Below are 9,877 nucleotides of genomic sequence, written 5' to 3'. Positions count from 1 at the left end.
TATCCAATCATGATATGCCAAATTGCTGTAGGTGTGTGTAAGCAATAGTATATAAGGAGTTAAAGCTTTGCAATAAATGGCTTTTTGTCTGATCAAAAAAAAAAAAAAAGGGGGGGGAGTGTAACTCCTTGACTGTTAACACTGTACAGTTTACTTCTGCAGCTGCTTCACATCCCCTTTGCATTAGAATGCTTCTGGGCATGTGTTGTATGAATCTTTCTGATCATTCTGAATCTATTCACAAGAATTTGTTTGAACTTAAAGAAAATATGAAAGAACTTACTGTAGAAACAAATCCTATAGACTCTTGGTTAAAATCGTTAGGAATAAGTAGTTGGTTAAGGAGTTTAATCATGATGTTTAGCGGACCAATAATGATTATGTTGTTAATTTTGTTTTTTGGACCTTGTTTGTTACAATGTATTATGCAACGCATGCAGCAGATGACAAACGCCTTATTTGAAAAAAGAGGGGGAGATGTTGGGGGTCGAGCATGGGCGCTTGAAGAGGCCTACAGCAAGCTGTGAGAAAGTGAACTTATGACCCCAGGTTAAAAGAAGAAGAAGTGTCAAGATCAGCAAAACAGGAATGCAATAACAGGATGCCAGTAATTGCAGAAGCATGATGTAACGCTAAGCTGAAGCGAAGGCGTGAAACCAATCAGGAGAGGTAAAGGGGAGCGTGTATCCCTCGTGGGCAAAGTGAAGCAGCCAATCAAGTAATGCGTGATCACGTGTAAGACAGTATATTAAGAGCAGCTTTGTAATCAATAAACGGAGCATTTTGTGAACCTACATCGTATCGGTGTTTTCTCCCCTCCACCTGGCCGCGGCACCATACAAGATCAATAGTCCCTCCCATCCAGCCTCACCCTCTCCTTTTTCAGTTAAGGCAACTATTCTAACAAGTTACAGTCAGGGAGGAAAACATCATAGGGGTACAGAAACAACCCATACAAGTACAAAATCAATAGTCCCTCTCATCCACCCTCACCCTCTCCATTTTTTTATTAACACAACAAAAAGCATTTCTACAAGTCCGCACTCATGCAATTCTTGCAGAGCCAAGGCCACGCAGTGAGCGATCCCAATACCCTGAGCCTTGTTGCTGGACAAGAAGATTCTTGGCAGGCATAAGCAAGGTCAATTGTCTTGTTATGCTTCTGTAATTTCCCATGTTTTCGTGCAGAGAATGATCTCTGCCAAGGCTGTAGTTTCCCACGGTGTTTTTACAAATACAGTATTACAAAATACACAAATGCAATTTTACAAATACAAGAACAAACAAGTTATAAACATTAGCTTTGTAAACAGTAGTAACCTCTAGACTCACCAATTAGAGCTCAGTATCCAAGGTTGCTCAGCTTTCCCCTTGAGTCAGCTACATCCACCTGCTAAACATGCACAGAGTTACCCACATGAATTCAAGCTAAATAGATTAGCCTAAAGAGAAAGAGGTTCAGTATCGCAGCAAAAACCTGGACATTTCTCAGCTTTGCAGAGCCTAACATTTACTCCCAACACAACCCTTTCTTCTACCCATTCCCCAAGAACTATTCACACACCAAACCCGACGTTCATTTTCTCCTGCTCCACAGCTCCCTGCTGTGCTAAAAGACTTGCTAGTGTAGCTGAAAAAGGGACCTGTTCTTTCTGTGTGCTGACCGGCAGCACAACCAGACTATCGCAAGGAAATCGCAGAACAATTTACAGCTTAGCTGACTTTTAAAGATTCAAGAGCTTGGCCCAACAGGAGCTAAGCTTGTCTGACTGTTCCAAAGCAAACACCATTACATTTATAAGGAAGCAACCTATCCAAGGACACTGTGATACCAAAGAAAGGCAGTGCAAAAAAGCAGACAATGCTTCAGATGGAGCAAACCTCTGAAGAGTCAATGACTTCAAAAGAAGTGATTATGCTGCTGGACAAGGTAGTGCCTTTGCCCTGAGCTTTCAAAGCAGATCAGCAAGATACATGCTTGCCTCAGTGCTGAAGTTCCAGCTGAATGCACTGTTATTCTCTCTACTTCCACCTACTTACCAGAAGCAGCTTCCTCAGTATGCTCGTCCGCAGTGCCACATCTTCTTTTGCTGCGTCAAACACAAGGCCAGGAAGTGCATCCAGTAAGTAAACTCCCCAAGAGGTGAAGGACAGGAACTAATAAGAAAAAAAATAATTACTAAAATAGTTGCACTGAAGTAAAACAGAAAACTGATGTCAAAGCTGGAAACACAGTGCTCCAATCCCAAATCTGCTTCATGCCTTTAGCCCTTCCATTACCACTCTGCAGCCCCACGCAGTAGCTCACTCTAAACTGTACATGCATTCTCACTAGCTCCCGGTCAGTGGTACAGAGGGAAGGGACTGGGGCTTGACAAGGTCTGGTTTGTTCTCATTATGGTGACGGCGTATTGAAGCTCTCCGGCTTCCAGGCACAAAGGGGAAAATACTGTGACACGCCCTGACAACAGGGGGTCACGCTGCCAGGCCACCAGCAGCACAGGCAGCCATGCAGGCAGAGACCCAGATCCTGACTACAGGCAGGTCGCATTGCCTGCACCACGACTAAGTGGCTTGGCGCCGTCTTTGGAAAGAAGGGGCGAGTCCAGACCATCCCTCCGCTCGTGGACTTAGGGAAGACGCCCCTGTTACTGCACAGAGACCTGCTCTCCTTCCAGGGAGGCTTAAGCTAAGCTGCAGCAATTTTAACAGGTGCCTAAAGGACAAGCTCACTCACTCCCTCACATTGATAGACAAGGACAAGACAAACACAAACCAAAACGTCCCAAAAAGGGAGACGGTCTCTGTGCAGCCACTGTCTGGGGAGTCACCCTACTCACCAAGCAAGAGAGGAGAGCCTCAGACCATGCCCAGGGCTGCATGGAAGCCGGAGAGCTTCAACAGGCCAAGGGCCAGATGCTGTGACACGCCCTGACAACAGGGGGTCAGGCTGGGTAGGCCACCAGCAGGCAGAGAGCTGCTGGGGCAGAGGAGAGGGACAGGGAAATGGCCCTCCCCTGCTTACAGGGTGGCCTGGGGGTCCAAGAGAGCTCTATTTCCCCCTCGGGTGCGGAGACGCTGGCTCTCACCCTCCTTACAGGGTTGCCACGCTCTCCGGGCAGCCAAAGGAGCAAGACGGCCAAAGGCCAAAACCAAGAGTAGCAAAGACCTGAGCCCTGCTTACAGGGAGGTCGCCCAGCACACAACGCTCCTCAGGGCCCCCCAAAGGTGCCATCATGCTCTTACGTGACCTCGCCCTGTGCCCACAGGGATTCCCTTTGCCCAGGGTGCCTTTCTCATGCCCCCTCTTCTGCCCGACGCCGCTCCTCACCTCGCCGTTACACACGCCACCTCTTCTCTCTTCTCTTGACATGCAGCCTCTTCTTTTTTGATCTTCCAAGGTCAGGCTACATGCAAAATTACACAAAAATAAAAGTTCTTTGCTTCTTCAAGAAAGAAATAAACCTTAAAATCCCTTAAAATGTGGCTATACATTTATAAATAACCAGGTCCCCTATTATAATCAATATCTTATAGATATGATGTTCAAGTGAGAAGATATGCACAAAATGACCATAATTCCAGTGATTTGTACTTCTGAAGCAATTTTCCAGGTTCCCCATGTAAACCCATCCGATAAATAGAGGTATTCTAATGGAAAAAAAGTTTCCCAAGTATCCACTCTAGTCTAAAGACAAGTTCTCTCAGTGTCAGCTTACCACAAATAAATGATTGAGTTTAGCTCATAAATGTCATCTGAAAGCAAATTTAAGATTGCTGCCTCCAATTTCCATACTAAAATGGCAAGTTCCATGTTAAAGGCCACTGCCTGACACACAGGAAGAACCTTCTCCCAGTTTCACAACAAAGCTTTGGCACACAAGTACTTCAATTAACTAGGCAAGGATCTAATTACACTCCTTATAGAAAGGCTGATAGATACATGGGTTTATGTATTTCATTTTACAGTAACCAAAACTTAAACCTACCCATACACCTCAGAAACCATCACTGTTAAATTTTGCTCTCAAACATTTTTCTACCACAGCTTCCTTAACACAGATTTGATTAAGCATCACTGGGAAGTGTTCATGATTTCAGTTTCTGTGACTACTACTAGTAGCTTAGAGCTCTGTGCTCTGGTATAAACTGAGTACAGACTCTGGGACAGTAACTCCTCCAACACAAAGCTGGCATGAAACAAGAGGATTAAGTCTTATAGTAGTGCTATTACCACAAGGGTGTTGAGAGGTTAAGACTGGTGATAAGTGACAACAGCTTTTATTTAATCATCCACTTCAATGGGGTAAAAAAAGTCAAAAAAGTACTCATGTAAAAATTGAAGACTTTAAGAGCAAAGTAGAGCATATTGCCAGGAGAGCACAGATAGAGCATGTTACATCCTAGGAAGCTCATGCATAGAAGCCCTGATCATTACACTGCCCTGATTGGCACCAGTACAGAACATTATTTAACAGGTACCACCCATCAGGTTCTGCTTTTTTCATTTAGCATTTGCACTTCTGTCTCTCCAGCTTTGCTAAATTCTTGTTCCAAGCATACAACCTGCTTTTTCCAGATGAAAACACACCAAACTCAAGCAAGTATAAAACCCAGCAACAAATTTCCACAATAACAACAAATACTCCTCTCCTGCAGCAGCCATCAAAATCCATACATCCTACATGTAGGCTTTCTAGAACATACTACACTTCATTGCATTGCCCTATGGGAGAAACTAGGCAGCCACTATGCAGACAGCTGACTCAAACATGTCTATGAAAAGCCATCACCCAACAGTTAGCATGACATCGCACAAAAAAACTAACTCAGCTCTCTAGCTTCAATAAAGACCTAGAAACACCAATTGATTAAGAACTCCAGTAGATATTACATACCCAAAATTGAAAGTAATCAAGAATTTAGAAAGATCATTCTGTAACCCATTAAAATTTCCCCTCTTTTCACCCTAAGGGAACTTCTCCATGCAGGGAGGAAAATGCCCACCCCCCAGAGATGAGCAAGTCTCTTAAAACATGATCATGAACTTTTCAAGTGAGATGTGGAGCAGTTAAGTATAAAAATTAAACCCTGTGTTTGTTTATTTTCTATTAGTCTGTGAGTGATTTAAAGGTTTTCTCCTGATGAAGAAAAGAGCAGCTCAGAAGCTGAATGCCAACAAAACTGCTCAGCTCCCCTCCATGGGTTAAGAAAGGATCAAATACCGAATTGGGTAAAAGTCTGACAAGTACTAAATCCAAGAAAATTGCTCTCTGCTTCTGACCATCTTGGCAGGGGAAAAAAAAAAAAAAAAAAAAGCTTTTTGTTATTTATAATTTCTAATGACATGCACAGTTAGAACCAAATGTAACAAGAGCTAGTACTTGGTACTGTTTTCCTCTCTCTCCCCATAACTTAATAGGCTAATCCTCTAGCACTTGTTTCTAGAAGCTGAGAATACCATGCTGTGTGCAGGTTATGCTCACTTAGAGGGCACAAAGACTCAAAAATATCTCAGGAGCCCCAGTCCTATGAAGAACTCAGTTTTATGACTAACCCTGTGAACCTGGGCCAAAATCAATTCGATAGAAGGTCCAAGTTATCTAGAGCCAATGCAGAAGCACAAAATAGGCTATTGTAACAAGGACTAACTTTATACAACTGTACATATACAAATAATCACAAGACATACTTTTTAACTACATCATATACATATAACAAAGGGTCTCAATGCATTAAATCTAGCACCACTGCTGTATAGCCTTAAACATCTCTTCAGCAATGTAATCATTACCACCACACAGGTATACTTCCTTTCCATAAGGCATTCCTTCCCCAACCAGCATAGAAACAGGGTTAGACACAGCTGCAGCCTCCCAAACAAAATGATTCACTCACTGCCCTGAAGCAAAGTAACAGAAACCTCACCAGGCTGAATAAGATGGACCAACACCTGCATCACTGGTTCAACCAGCTCTGTCAGGCCTTGAACTCACCTGAGAGAGCAAACACCATGCTAAGACATCTTTTCCTAGCCAAACCCAGAAAGTGCACTATTGCGTAGCTGTGCACACACAATAGAACTTGTTCAGTTATTGAGACATGTAGGAAGTTTGATTAGTATCTGAATGTTTGCTTTTAATATCCTTGCAGCTCCTGCTTAGTCTTATTCTGAAGGGCTTTTAGCACCTGGTAGTTGTAGCAACTCTGAGGAGCACTAGAGCACACAAACACACAAACTAGCTTCCAAATGCATTTGAGACACATCAATAGAAGTTATGTTTGCAAATATACATAGAAACACTTAAACATGTTCAGCACACTGCTTTAAAAAGTAAAGTCTTATCAGTAAAAGTAGTAAGGCTCAACACTTACCTTGGTTTAGCTGCATTACAGATGACTGCTTGAGGCTGGCTGAAGCTCCTGGTAATGGATTTTGAATGGAGTTCGCTTTCTCCACCTCCTGTTTCAGAAGCCTCTTACTCTCTTTCGATGTACATCTTCCCATGTCTCTCCAATTAGCCAGTTAACTCAGTCAAACTGGGAGTTGTGTCAGCCTCAGCAAGACTCTCCCCACAAGCTTGATATGAAACATTGCAATTAAAAGCCATTTCCAAGTCCAATCACACATATAGCAGAGAAAGGGCACACCAGCCCCACATACTTTGCCTTGCAGTGGTACTTCTGGGGCAGCACTTCATGGCACTTGGAAAACAAACATAATTTGCTCCTTAGACTGCAGGCCTTTACCTGCAGCTCTTCACTGTAGTGCCTCAAACAGGTCTAAGGAGTTAGTTCATAACTCAGCAGCCAAATATTTTGCTCAAGGCAAAGAAATCCATGCAAAAGGCCCAGAGAAGCCCAGCTGTTCTCTGTGGATGAGGCAGTTGGTGAGGCAGAGCACACAGCACTCCCGGCTCCCTGGCAAGAGGCCCCTCTGGTGCCGCAGCACAGGCTCACCCTCAGAGCCATATCCTCCACACTGCCCACAAACCTTGCAGGGATCTCCACAGCCCTCAGGAAACAAGAGCAGACCAGGCCACCTCTGGGCTCCCACAGCAGGAGAAGAGACCTCTGCCAGCCTAGGCCCAATTTCAAGGTACCCAAGAAGAGAAGGTCCAGCAGCAGCCAAGTCCAGCCAGGAGTCTATCAGGCTTGTGAACAAGCAGCAATCCAGTCCACAAATCACCATCAGGTCCAGCAATTGCCAAGCTGCTCTATAATCATATAGAAGATCAAGCCGGGCAGTCAGTCTGAAGTCCAGACTAACAATCTTCACAGGCAGGGACAGAGCTGAAGAGCAGCATTCCTCCAACAGAGTTCTAAAGAAAACTGAGGTACAGAGCTCGGTTTAAATAGGGCTCCTGGGTGTGGTCTGGTGCACAGGTGAGGCTGTTTAGGGTCATTAAGGCTTACTAATGCCCTCAGTGCCTTAACGAGGCACCTGAGAGCAATGGAAAATTCTAGTTCTATCCACAGGGCCCACAGAGTGAGGTGTGATTGCAGTGTTGTGATGGGGTTTTGTTCCATCTGTTAGCTGGTTGGTCTTCTTCCTCACCTAGCCCCAGAGACATTCTATCAAATGAATGTTCTGTGCATGAGAAGACGCAACCACTTCATTTGTGTGTGATTCAGTAAATCCTCTTGGAGACTTTATGATTCTGTTCAGTTCTGGGAGACTTTGGAAGAGTGGGTACATAAACACAACCCTCAGGAAGGCACACACCATTCTGAATGGGCAGTTCCTAATAGCCCCTGTACTGTTTATTTCACATTAATTTCACCCTACAATGAAGTAAGGTGTTCACTTTCCATTCAGATCTGAATAGAAATTTAAGACAGAATTTTTATTCTACCCATTCCTTACTAGTTTTAAACTGTTTTTGGTTACCTCTTAGATATTTATGGTCTTTTCTGTCCTGTTTTAAGCTGCTCTTGCCTATTTCTAATCTGCTTCAGGCTACCCATTTCTAACCTGGTCTTGCCCTTCATAGCTTGGTTTAACTCCTGTATGGTCATTTTTATCTTACTCTTCTCCGTTTCTAAACCTTTTTTAGATTCTTTTGGCAAATTGTAAACAATGGAGAGGCTTTTCCATCTTATTCTGCCCATTCCTTACTAGTTTTAAGCTGGTTTTGGCTCCTTCTTCAATATTTGTGGTCATTTCTGGCCTGTTTTAAGCTGCTCTTGCCTACTTCTAATGTGCTTCAGGCTATTTCTAACCTCTTGATGCCCATTTCTAATTCTTCTGAAGCCATTCTGGCAGTTTCCAAACCATTTTGGTCCATTTCCTACCCATTTCTAGCCTGGTCTTGCCCTTTCCTAACTTGGTTTAACTCCTGTATGGTCATTTTTATCTTATTTGTGTTTGTGTTTGGAATGATTTGGTTTTGTCAGACCTGGTTCTCAGGCTCCTCAGGAGCCCGGTTGCTTTGCTCTTGGGTCTGTGCATGTGATCTGGGCAGATGTGCTGCTCCGTCTGGGAGGTACTGTGCCTGTGTAGGTTATTCTCTGTTTGTTGGTGTCACAGCATGTGTAGTGTTTTGTGTGTGTGTGTTTGCCTTGGAGCTGCTCTACTCATGGTGTGTATTTGGGCCAGGTGCAGCATCTGTAGTGCAAGTCTGTGTGTATTATGATCAGAGGCAGATCTTGAGCATTTCCTTGGGATGGAGGTTACAGGTTCTGGGCTCAGCAATGGTCTCTAGACATAAAAGCTGTGTGGGTATTAACATAGTAGTTGTTTAGCAACTCGGTGATAATTTGGCCAGTGTTTTTGTTCAGATCTCTGCTCTGAAGCAGTTGTCAACGTGATGAAAGCAGGCTTGAAGCAAGGCTCTGTGGCAGAGATGCAGAGCAGCCGGCAGACACTCTTGCAGCCCCGACAGTGATCCCATAAGGATGACATGACAATGATCGGCAGGGCTGGAAGGGGGGGGGGGTGGCGGGCGTTTCGGCGGCTGGCGCCGCTCGCTGTTGCCATCTTGTGTCCAGGTTAGGTACTGCAGCCCTGCCTCCGCGCATGAGCCGTGGTGCTCCCTGTCCCCGGAAGTGGCTGGTGTCACGTGGTGCCCGCCGGTTTCCGGCGGGCTGTAGCAAGCGCGGCTCCATGCGGCCGCAGTCTGGTGGCCGCCCGCCGGCTCCGGTCCCTCCGCGCCGTTTCGGTGTGGCAGGCGCAGCCCCCGGGAGCAGCATGGCGGCGGGCAGGGTCCGGGTCCAGGTCCGGGTCCCGGCAGCAGCAGGTGAGAGCCGAGCCCACCGCGGGGCCGGGCTTACCGGGGAGGGGAGCGGGCCCGGCCGCCCGGCCGTGCCTTGGACGTGCGCAGAGGGGCCTCTCCTGCCTGCTGGCCGCTCGGCACGGGAAGCCTCTCGGTGCTCGGTACTGAGGGGAGTGAAGGCACGGGGGGGGGGGGGGGGGGGGGGGGTTACCTGGAGGTCCGTAATTCACACTGTACCTGCACTGGGAGGGAAAGGGGCCAGGGTTGAAATAGCTGTTTCTAAAGCAGCCAAGGCGTTCCCTGCTTGTTTTCTCTGATCTAATCTTGTGCTTAGTTGGGAAATTAGACTGTTGACTGTAGCTTTAAGGTGCTGAAGGATCTGGAGACTGGGATTCTCGGAGAAATGAGAAGGGGGAAGGGTGCATTGCCCTCCTTTTGTTCTGCACACAGACCTTGCTGGGCTGAGCCCTGGGGGAGGCCAGCTCATCCCAGCCTTTCTGTTAAGGACTTCAGTTGCTGCTGTTGCTCTCCTGCTTTCGCCCGTCTTTGGACAACTGCTTAGCTCCAGTAAAGCCATCAGGCTTCTTCATAAATGCTTCTTATTCCAGATGCAGAGGCAGCTCAAGCACAGGCCCTCGCTAATGGCTGCAGTGGCTGCGGCT

The 9,877-nt window shown here is 46.0% G+C and overlaps 1 long non-coding RNA gene across 2 annotated transcripts; it reads right to left on the bottom strand.

The window, feature by feature from the left end:
* Positions 1–1,171: 1,171 nt before the first annotated feature.
* On the bottom strand, positions 1,172–7,332 carry LOC117438537 (uncharacterized). 2 transcript variants are annotated; one of them, XR_004550859.1, is made up of 5 exons: positions 6,376–7,332; positions 3,332–3,407; positions 2,041–2,157; positions 1,333–1,393; positions 1,172–1,207 (listed from the first exon to the last, which is right to left on the bottom strand). It is a non-coding gene; the product is annotated as an uncharacterized lncRNA (long non-coding RNA). The 2 variants fall into 2 exon arrangements; XR_004550858.1 differs by lacking the exon at positions 1,172–1,207 and having other exon boundaries at positions 1,231–1,393; positions 6,376–7,330.
* Positions 7,333–9,877: the final 2,545 nt, after the last annotated feature.

This window comes from Melopsittacus undulatus, unplaced genomic scaffold (assembly GCF_012275295.1).
Source record: "Melopsittacus undulatus isolate bMelUnd1 unplaced genomic scaffold, bMelUnd1.mat.Z mat_scaffold_461_arrow_ctg1, whole genome shotgun sequence".
Lineage (NCBI taxonomy): Eukaryota > Metazoa > Chordata > Aves > Psittaciformes > Psittaculidae > Melopsittacus > Melopsittacus undulatus.
Note: the sequence above shows the minus strand (reverse complement) of the source record. Positions and strands in the feature narration are given on the sequence as shown.